An 11,270-nucleotide genomic window follows, 5' to 3' on the forward strand; every position below is an offset into this window, starting at 1 on the left:
ATGCGGCCCCCTATTTATGGTCCGCATCCCCTAGATACGGCCCTCAGAAAAGTGGCCGCACCTAGGAGATGCGGTCGTGTCAAAATTTGAATTTTTCAGAAAACATGGTTACTTTTTTTTTTTTTTTTAATATGGTATTTTTAAAAATTACGGCGGTTACTCAGATATTCAAATTTAATGCTGTGCACCGGAAAAAAGAAGGTAAAATATCACAGTTCAAATTAAAGGGTATCTACCAGTAAAATACAACGGCCTAGACCATTACAATATTACGGTACGGAATATGCCATTTGAATTATCTTCATAGTTACTCTCTCTGCATTCGAAAAGAAATGAAAATGCATATTTGTTTGAGGAAAAAAATATAAACATATATCTACGTTTTTTTCTTCCAAAGTGGTTATCGCAGCATATACGTCTGGACTTTTATAAAAAAATTTATAGCTTGAAATATAAATATATTAATTGTTAGAAAAATCAAAGGCACACAAGGATTTTAAAGTAATTGAAAAGAAAAAAACTAAGTATAATTTTATAAATCTTTTAGCCAGGTATATGAGCGTTTTTTTTTATTTGAAAGTTAATTATTAGTGAAAGAAATTAACTGCAGATTTAGTGCAGTGGCATCAATTTACATGTTCAATTCTTAAAAATAATATTAAAAAAAGATGTTGTGTTGTCCCGAAATACTTTGATAAATAAATATATTGATGAAAGAAACTTCTGCTTTTCTAGGAAAGCTGGATTAGCAAATTATTTCCGGTCTCAAAAATTTCTAATTATTTACAACTACTCCGGGTTGTAATTTTTCCTTTCGATCTTACCAATTAATTTATCTAAATTTCTAAAATTAATGGATATGATCTACATCATTTTATCTATCTACGTGTAAAAAATAATTTCAGTTCAACTTTATTTTGGTCGTCATCAAGAGCTTGTAAAAATGTACTAATATGAATAATTTCTACACCCGTTGATAATTCAACTTATTGATTCACATTAAAAACAAAATCAAAATGTGTCAATTTTTCATGAGAATGTGGAGAAAATAACATTGTTCACATCAAACATGAAGTATATGAGTTTTACACTTCACAATTAATTATCTTAATAATATTTTTGTAAATAATTCAAATAACATTATTAATTTAAATTAATTAATATATTACTGACATACGAAGTACAAACTAGTAAAATTTCATATAATTTAAATATTATTTTGATGATCATCAAGAGTCATCACTCCTCAATGAGCAACAACAAATGTATCAAATTTAATTTTATGTTTAAGCAAACGACATATGTGAGATCAGATTTAGATTAGCGCTGTCGACCATTAATCAGTTTGAAAAGACAGTCAATCTTATACTGTAATCTTCGTTCAACTGAGAAATGTAGGTGCTTAATTCGCATAAATCTTATTTTCATCATATATTTAGATAATTCATAAATTTTTAATTACATATTTAAACTATATATTAACTGTCAAAATTTTCGAAATAATTAATCATAAAACTGATACCCATAGTTTTTTAATTTTGTTAACAAATAAAAATATATATTTTATTGAAAGGGGTTGATTGCTTTTATTTTTCTTCCAAAAATAGCAAGAAATGAATGGCCGGGCCGCACTCAATCAGGGCCTGTTCGGCCGACAAATAGGAATGGGCGCGGGCACGGGATTTGAACTGAAAAACACTGTTCCCGTGGGAAAAAAAAATTCAGTTGAACTGAATTTTTTTTTTCCCACGTGAATAGTGATTCGGCCGAACAGGCCCTCAATGTATTATTGCAAAAACAAGAGGGAGCGCTATATTAAGCGCATCAATTACAATCTTGAGAGTTAAGAGAAATTTTTCTCTCAATACCTATTATACCCTTTATACTCTCTCTCATATCTATCACAATTAATACAGGGATTAATAATGAAAAAACAAAGAAAGAAAGGTTGTCACAATTAATATCTATTATCCCTTGAACAATCCTTCTTTCTCTTGAATTTTCGCTTATTATTTTGAAAAAAAATTATTAATGAAAATTGCCTTCTGTCCTCAATTATGATGATTTAGTGTAATGTAATTTTTTTTAGAGAAGCCCGTAGGTGTTTGACAAATAACATATAAAAATTTACAAATTTTAATGAATATAAAAAAATACAAAAAGCTTGATGCCATTTTTATTAATAACCCTGAAACAAATGTAAATTTTAAAAATGCCCCTGTCCCCAATTTTTTTTAAAAAATGCCCTGACCACCTGGGCCCAGGGCGGCCCAAAATTCCCTGTGGGGCGCCAGCACCTGGGGCGGCCCAAAGCACACGTGAGGCGCCACACAGCAGGGCGCCTCATGTGTGTGTGTGTGTTTTTTTTTTTTTTTTTTTTTTTTTTTTTTAGAGAAATCTTAGTATTTTGATTTGAATAATTTTGTGAAAAAAGTTTAGGGTTTATGTATATGTGTATGTCAAAAAATAAAATATTACGAGTATGTCAAAAAATGTAAAATTTGGTCTCCAAGCATATTTTAAAATAGATTGAACATCTAACGGTTTTAATTATATTGTTACGCTTTTAATTATATTGTTGAACTTTAATTGTATTATTAAACTGTGTTATAATAACGAAATGTAAAGTGCAAACAACATAATACCAACATGAACATGAAATAATAAAACATAATGTCAACATAATGCGCGCCAATGTAATACAGCAGTCCCATAGTAAAAATACTACAGTCAGAAATATATTACAATAAACAAAAAAGTTCACACAAGCAAAATAGCAAGTTTATCTGCCCCTACCACGACGTCTCAATAAACCTAACAAATGACTAGTTGTACTGGTATGAGCTGCAGGTGCGGCATTACTTGTAGAGGCTTGGCAACTAGATGATTGGCTCGGAGGAGGGGGGGGGGGGGGTTGTGTTCTACCAGTTGCTTCAGCAACAACTCTAGCATTTTCTCTTTCGTTGTGCGCGTTTATGGCATCTGAAAATAAGAATACAATTCAATTAGTAATATAATAAAATCATAAATGAATTCCGAAAAATGCTACATACCTGCCCTGCGCATGTCAGAAACGGAACGGCGAGCCTGATTTCCCGATGGCCTCCTACCACCCATCTCGTCCATGGTCATTATAGCACGTTTGTGTCTCCTCCTCCCCTTCCTTATCCATCCTTCTGAAGGGAGTATTCTATCACCTTCATATGCAGGCCACTCGTGCTGATCGGGATAAGAATGGAAAGATCCACCCCAAGTGGAAGCAAGGTAATCGGTACGATACATGTCAGCAACATAGTGATCCTCGCAGTAGTTCCTCACTCGGCATACCGCCATCACGTGACTGCATGGTATGTGACTTAGTTGGGGTCCCTGGCATGTACAGGTTACCGCCCTGGCATCTCCGAATTTAACCACGTACTTGCAAGCCCTCTTGACAAACGCCATAGTGCCGTCTGGTTTACGGCTGGTAGGAACGTACTCATTTGGATTTTGCACTTCGAATTCTGTTCCATCATTACCCATCGGGATCACGGTCATAGTTGCACCTTTGTCCCTGTGTCGTCTTAGTTTCTCCTCCACTCTTGTTGAAAATGACTGGTTCATCCTTATTAATTCTGCAGCCTTAGCACGTCGCATCTGAAACCAGGCATTTAACTTGTAGAATGTGTCCTCTACAACTGCAGCCACAGGCAACATCCGGCTCTGCTTGAATACTGCATTCAGCGACTCGGACCCGTTGGTGGTCATAATTCCCCAACGCCAACCTCCATCACGGGATTGATATATTTTCTCGTATGCTGGATCTTCGTTGACATCTCGGGGATTATTTTTGCCCACCTTCATTAAGTAGAGATTTGCCTTTGGCATGTACTACATAAAAAATAAGGAAATAGAATAATGTAAGTAAACAATTGTACTAAAAAAAATTGTTTTCTTAAAGTACAATAATATATGTAAACAATTGAAATACATGTACCTTTGCAAAACTGCTAGTCATCTCTACCACCCTTCTCGGCTTTTTCTTTCTGCAATTCCATCTAAATGTATCATTAACCCACTTGTCGCCCCCGGTTGCCTTGGAAAGGTTCTCCGCAACGTGTTGCATACACAACCTGTGCACACACTGGCTAGTACGTGTTGACCAACCGTAATCTTCACGATCAAAAACATATTTTATTCCTTTGTGCTGGTCTGATATCACGCAGAAAAACTTCCCTTCCCCAATCACCCGTCTTCTTAAAAACTGCATAAAGAATCCCCAGTTCTCGCCGTCCTCTTTATGAACAATTGCAAACGCCAAAGGCAACAGCTGGTTCTCAGCATCATATGCGCATGCTATCAGTAGCCTCCCCTCGTAACGGCCAGACATGAAGCATGCATCAATGCTGATAACGGGTCTGATGTATGGCACAGCCTGGATACAAGCACCGAAAGCCCATGCTATGCCCTTGAATTGTTGAGCTCCCTCTATTAGTACTCCGTCTTTATCAAAAAAAGGGCCATGCCATCGCTCATATACGGTGCCGACATTTGTACTTGCCATGGCCTGGAGCAATGGTGCCAGATAGCCATACGAATCCTTCCAACTACCGAATATCCTGCAGATCGCAAGTTCACGACCTCTCCACAGCCTGTTGTATTTTGGGATTACATATTTGTATTTGTGTCTGACGGTCATAGCCACCGCCTTGATGCTCATCGATGGATCCAACTTAATGTTCTCCTCAATTGCATCGGCAATTAGTGATGTCGTCAGCTGCGCATGGTCTGTCCTTGTGGACGCAGACTTGCATGTATGAGGTGGTTCACACTTCTTAATCATCCATGCTTCCCCTGACCCCACAGGGGTTGCAAAAAGGCGGAACTCGCAGCGCGGGTGAGTCACAGCACAACTAACCTTGTTCGGTCCCTTTTGAGTAGTATACATTCCCAGTTGCCGTGAACATGAGTCTCATTTATTTTCTTTACAAGTTCGTCTATGTTGGTATAAACTTGCCCTGCGGCAAGTTCTTTATTGTATTCAACACGAGGACCGAAGAAACTAATGTCTGCCTCTTCGAAAGCTGTGGTGTCGTTGAATGTGGCGACCGGATGCTTACTTCCCCGACCTGTAATCGGGAATTTTTCTGCCCTGGATAAACCTGGTACATTTGCATCACCATCTGATAAGTCATCAGCTTCCCAAACCCCTTGGTATTCGTCCCCCGTTTCCATTTCCCTTTCTGGTATGGCATCAATAGCATCAACATCAATATCAATATCATTTCGATTAACGGGTACCGGTCCTGACTCTGGCATAGTTGGAAATCTAGGGATTATGGGTGTCTGTCTGGGTGGTGGTGGCAACTTTTCAGTATTTTCTGGGGAGTTGTGGTACCCCTGGTTGTCATAACCGTGGCTGTGGTATCCCTGGTTGTCATAAGGGGATTGCTGGTGGTACTCCTGGTGATCATAAGGGGAGTGCTGGTGGTACCCCTGGTTGTCATAAAGGGAGTGCTGATGGTACCCCTGGTTGTCATAACCCGAATTGTCATAACCTGAAGGTCCAGCCCCAGCCGAACTTGAAGGTCCAGCCCTCGTCCGGGGAACCCTCTTCGAATATATGTCCATCACCGGGACCCCACAAGCCACAAATTGAGTATACACAACTCTCCACAAATTGGCATCTGTTATTGGAAACTTAACAAAGTAAGGTCTACCCCCCACACGTGAGTTGTCAATCCGTGTAGCCAATTCTATTTCATACCTGTTGGGGTTTACAGATGTCTTTTCGTATATTAGCTCCTTCAGTTCCTCAAATGTGGTATTTTCATTAATCTCGAAGCCAAATGCGACTTCTTTCGTGTAATGCACGCCATCTTCATCCCTTTCTAGCTTGCCGCCGACATACAGTGCAACTAACATCTCTTCTTTAACAAACTACATTTTAAAAAAAAAATTTACAAGTATTACATGACATAATAATGGGTACAATAATAAATGACTAATTGAAAAATAATTAAAAAAAATTTTAAAAAAATTATAATGTTGCTACAGTACGTGTACAGCAATTGCTACAGTAAATATACGGTACGCTACAGTGCGTGTACAAGTAAATTGCTACAGTAAATGTACAGTGCGCTACAGTAAATGTACAGTACGCTACAGTAATTATAACAGTAAAAAATAACTAAAGTAATGACTAATTATCAACAGTAATGACTAATTATCTACAGTAATGACTAATTATTATAATTAAAAAACATACCTATTCACTCAGTTTCTCGCCTCGAGCGAAATTCTCAAATCGAGAAGTGACAGAGGCAGAAAACGGTGTTTATAAATCAGATTAAATATGGGGCGCCCTGCTGTGTGGCGCCTCACTTGTGCTATGGGCCGCCCCAGGGGGTGGCGCCTCACAGGAAATATTGGGCCGCCCTGGGCCCAGGCGGTCAGGGCATTTTTAAAAAAAAAATCGGGACAGGGGCATTTTTAAAATTTACATTTGTTTCAGGGATATTAATAAAAATCTTCGCCTTTTTTCTCTCACTATAGAGGAATTTTTTTTTTCTCTCACTATAGTCCCCCTGTTTGTAGTGGTACAACAATATAGTTACCCTTAAATCAAAATTATAATAAAGATAATAAATAATCTTCAATAAAAGATTATGAAATGAGAATCTACATGAAATCTAGTATTCTTTATTTAAAAAAAATACTAATCAAATCATTATAGATATGAAAATCAAGATATAATATAAAAAATATGATAAAATACTAATCAATTTGTTGGCAATTAATGAGAGAAAAAAGAATTGATTAGTATTTTATTAATACCAGCAAATTGATTAGTATTTTCTTAATGCTTTGAGAGAAAAAAATGAATTGATTAGTATTTTACTTTCTTAATAAAAAAAAATCTTCGATTAAAAAATTTTGAACTGAAAATCTATATGAAATCTAGAATTTCTTACTAAAAAAATATTAATCAAATCATTATAGATATAAAAATCAAGATATAATATAAAAAAAATTATGATAAAATACTAATCAATTTGCTGGCATTAAGATATAATATAAAAAAAAAATGATGAAATACTAATCAACAATTAAGAAAATACTAATCGATTATGGTAAAAAATCAATGATCCTTAAAACCTTCTTTTATTGATTATTTCTTTATTAACTTTTCTATTAGTTGTGACAATTAATTGTGATAGATATGGGAGGAACATTGTAAGGGTATGATAGGTATTCAAAACAAAAACAATTTCTCAGCTCTCAAAATTGCAATTGATGTGCTTAATATAGCACTCCTAAAAAAAAAATGTTTCTTACATCGATGTATCTTTGTTCATTATAATTTTTGATAAATTATTTTAGTAGCGGTGCATTGATGCATTATTGCAAAAATGAATGTGATTTTGATTTGCAAATCTTGCTATTTTTGAAAGGAAAAAAAAGAAAAACATTTAACCTCTATATATATTAAAATGAGGAGGGTTCAAATGTCTGTATTTTTTGTGTCTCCATCGTATCTTTATTTTTAAAACGTTAATAAATCAAAATTTAAAAACATAAACGTCAAAATAAAATTGTTAGATGTGATATATATTATTTTCTCTGTGTACTCATAAAAAATATCACATTTCAATCTTGTTTTTATGATAATTAATAAGTTGAAAAATCAACGTCTAAAAATTATTCATATTAGTACATTTTTGCAAGTTCTTGATGACAATAAAAAAAAGTTGAAATGTCATAATTTTTTACATGTATATAGATAAAATGATGTAGATCATGTCCAATGTTTTTATTTTGATTTTTTAATTTTAATTTTGAGTTATTAAAGTTTTTAAAAATGAAGGTATGATTGAGGCATAAAAAATAATGGGATTTGAACCCTTTTCTATTAAAAATATTATTTTTTATTTGCTAAAAGAAATTCCATTGCTTTTCCGCATGGTATTTTGTGTGTACGGTGTGGCAGGGATATAGCGAAAATAATTTTTGGGTCCTGTATTTTGAAGGAAAAAAAAAAAGACAATAAATATCTTTTATTAATTTTTTTTACTAACTAAAAAAAATCCCTAGTTTTTGCTAGAGATAGATATGCATGTTTGATTTTTTTTTTTCTAGGTTTGTGGATCTTCAGATTTGGTAATCAATTCGTAAGTCCTTCATCTGATAAATTTCCGTAATTTTTAAAAATATCATATTCGAAAAAAAATTAAAAACCAAACAACCACGTTTTTTGAAAAATTCAAATTTTGACACGGCCGCATTCCCTAGGTGCGGCCACCTTTATGCGGGCCGCATCTAGGAGATACGGCCCATAAATAGAGAGGCCGCATTCTCTAGATGTGGCCACCCTTTTTTTTTTCAAATTGAACTGCCGCACGAGAAGGAAAAAAAAATGGGTCACAACCCCTAGATGTGGCCGTGTCAAAATTCGAATTTTTTAGAAAATGTGGTTGTTTGGTTTTTTTTTTTTTTTTTTTGAGGGTATGGTATATTTAAAAATTTCGGGGTAAATTTGATGCATTTAGATGAAAAAATAAAATAGAGCTACGCGGAGGGAAGTGAAAATAAAATCGTTAAATATTTTTTAATCCCCAATGAAATTAAGCCATCTAAGTAATACAGACTACAGAGTATAGTTTTCTGCTTCTAATTAAGTTGATAAAATATTTGTTTGTCATTGCTCTAGTTCTCACGCACCGAGCAATTAAATTACGGATCTAATTGCGGCCCATGAATCATAAGATGTTTCGAAATTTCTTTACCGCATTGCATATATACAAGAGAGTCGGTGAGAAGAAATGTGAGTATAACTAGAAAGGTGTAGGTCCGATGTCCATCGGACTTATTTTGGTTTTGATGGACAGATATACTGTGATTACCGTCTAATTTACTTCAGGATTTGTGCACACGAATATTAAAGCAGATGCGAAAGTTATGGTGCGAATCCTAAAGCCAATCTGACGGTGAGTGAACTCGTTGGAACCAAAGTAGGTCCGATGCTCATCGGACCTACTCTGTTTCCGAGTATAACTAGCTAGGTGTTTAGGGTGCAGGATTGGGGGTGTTCTTAAGCTCATTGTAAGTGTTCGGTAGCATGGTTTTAGTTTTTTTTAGAGAGCTTTAGCTTCCTCAAGTGTTTAAGTTGGTTGAATAACTGTGCCTTACAAATTAAGATTTTGAGAATTTTTCTTAAGTTTTCTTAGAGCAAATTCTTAAGCTAATAAAAACAAAGATTTACGACATAGTGCCTCCTTATATAGAGCTCGTCCTTAACACCTTTATACATTCTAAGCTTCATCGCTCTAAGCTTTTGTCCGCCGAATAACTCCTCTTTAGCACAACTTAAACTCTTAAGCTGCAACACTCTAAGCCTCATTAGATCTTCTAATGAGTTCAACTTAAAAATTCAGCAAATTATGTTCAAATAATGAATTCAAACCGTTGAAACTGATTCATTTTACGAGTGATATGCAATATAAATTTTTGAATTTATTTAGTATAAAATCAAATACTAAAAAGTCTTAGTCCAAAATAAGTAATGAAAATGAATGCGTTAAAATAACTCATAAATATTTTTTATTTACGGTTTGACTTTATACTAAATTAATTTCTTTTTTCGAAATTTATTCGGGAAAAAACTTATTAAAACAATAATTTAATTTTAAATGAAATATCAATATAAATAGTTTGTATTCAATAAATGTTTGACTATATTTAACTACTTTTTTGAAGTCCTAAGAAGTTATATGATGAAAAATAATACGATAAATTTTATAGACAAATTTTTTTTTGACAATTATTATCCCTTCCCCCGAACTATACAATCATAAAAAATCAGAGACAAATATCTCTATCGTGCAATATGAAAATTTAATCAAGTTATTACAATTTATAAATCAATCACTAACTTTCTACAAACTAAAAAATTAAATCATAATTTATAAATAATATTGTACAATGAAGAACTGAGTGTTCTAGTCATTTCATACATAAAATTTAGCATGAAGATAATAAATTCAGTATCAGGAGGGGATCATTGTTTCTGATTGCGTACGTAGTTCGAGAGGTGATAATTATCAAACTAAAAGTTCGGAGACTATCTTATCATAGATTAAAAATCTGAGGATCTTTCATCACACTCCTCCTTTAATAAATGACAAAATTTAGTCTTTGATCCCGAATATTTTAATTACAAATGAAAAGGACAATTTTTTTTAAAGTTCATAAGTCTTTAATTATTTTGTTTGTTATTCGATAAAAATAATTATATCATGTTTTTTCCCTCTGTTTTGATAATATAATATAAAATAAACAGGTCATTCACATCAAAGATCATTTTATAAATAACGTTACTAGAATACTAGGTCGATTCGGTCTATACTTTTTTTTTTTTTACAAATAGCCCCTAGGCAGCAAATGAAATATAAATAAATAAATAAATAAAACCCTATTTTCTGGAGCAAAATAATTAATACTGGATACGGAACGAATCCTTGTACATAGGTGGTAGAAACGATATTAAAATAGATACGGTTGGAAGGGAAATAAATAGAGAGCAATGTTAATATGTTTGAATTTCGTGTCGAAAAATACAATCAAGTGTGGGGCCCGCATTTACATGAGCTCATCTAAATCTCTCTGCTATAACTTATTAGGAAGGAAATCATTGTGGGAGCTGACAGGGGTCCGGCACGCGCGCCACAGCCACAGCCACAGGACCAGCTCATCTTAAAAATTCTCTTTGTGAAATTTTGTTGGAACCTTTTGACGCCGTAAGATGAAAAAGGAAGCAAGCTGTTAATTACTTGCTGTTAGTCTTATAATCTTTCTGGTCCCCTTTGTACATGCTAGCAGTGACTTGTGAGGCTGAGGCCATATATATTCATACAAGTGTAATGAGTTGGATGCATGTTTTAGGAACTTTGTCAGAATATATATAATTTAGCACACTTGATCGAGCAATATTGTAATTAATATATATTCCATATTTGGTTAATCTTTTAGCCGTAAAGAGAGCAGCACAGAGGAATCACTACTATCTAATCATACCAAGTAGCATCTTTGTGTGTTGTAATAAATGGACACAATTTTATTGTACGAAGAAAACGATCAAATCAATTTTTTTTTTCTTCAGGTTGACAAGTTTTTCAATAATAATAATATATAATACTAGTAATAAATAGAATGACAATGACAATAATAGTGATAATAAGATAAAAGGCAATAAAATGAAATTATGGATAGTAACATAATTAGTAAATATATGG

The sequence above is a fragment of the Carex rostrata genome, chromosome 2 (genome assembly GCF_964058835.1).
Source record: "Carex rostrata chromosome 2, lpCarRost1.2, whole genome shotgun sequence".
NCBI classification, from domain to species: domain Eukaryota; kingdom Viridiplantae; phylum Streptophyta; class Magnoliopsida; order Poales; family Cyperaceae; genus Carex; species Carex rostrata.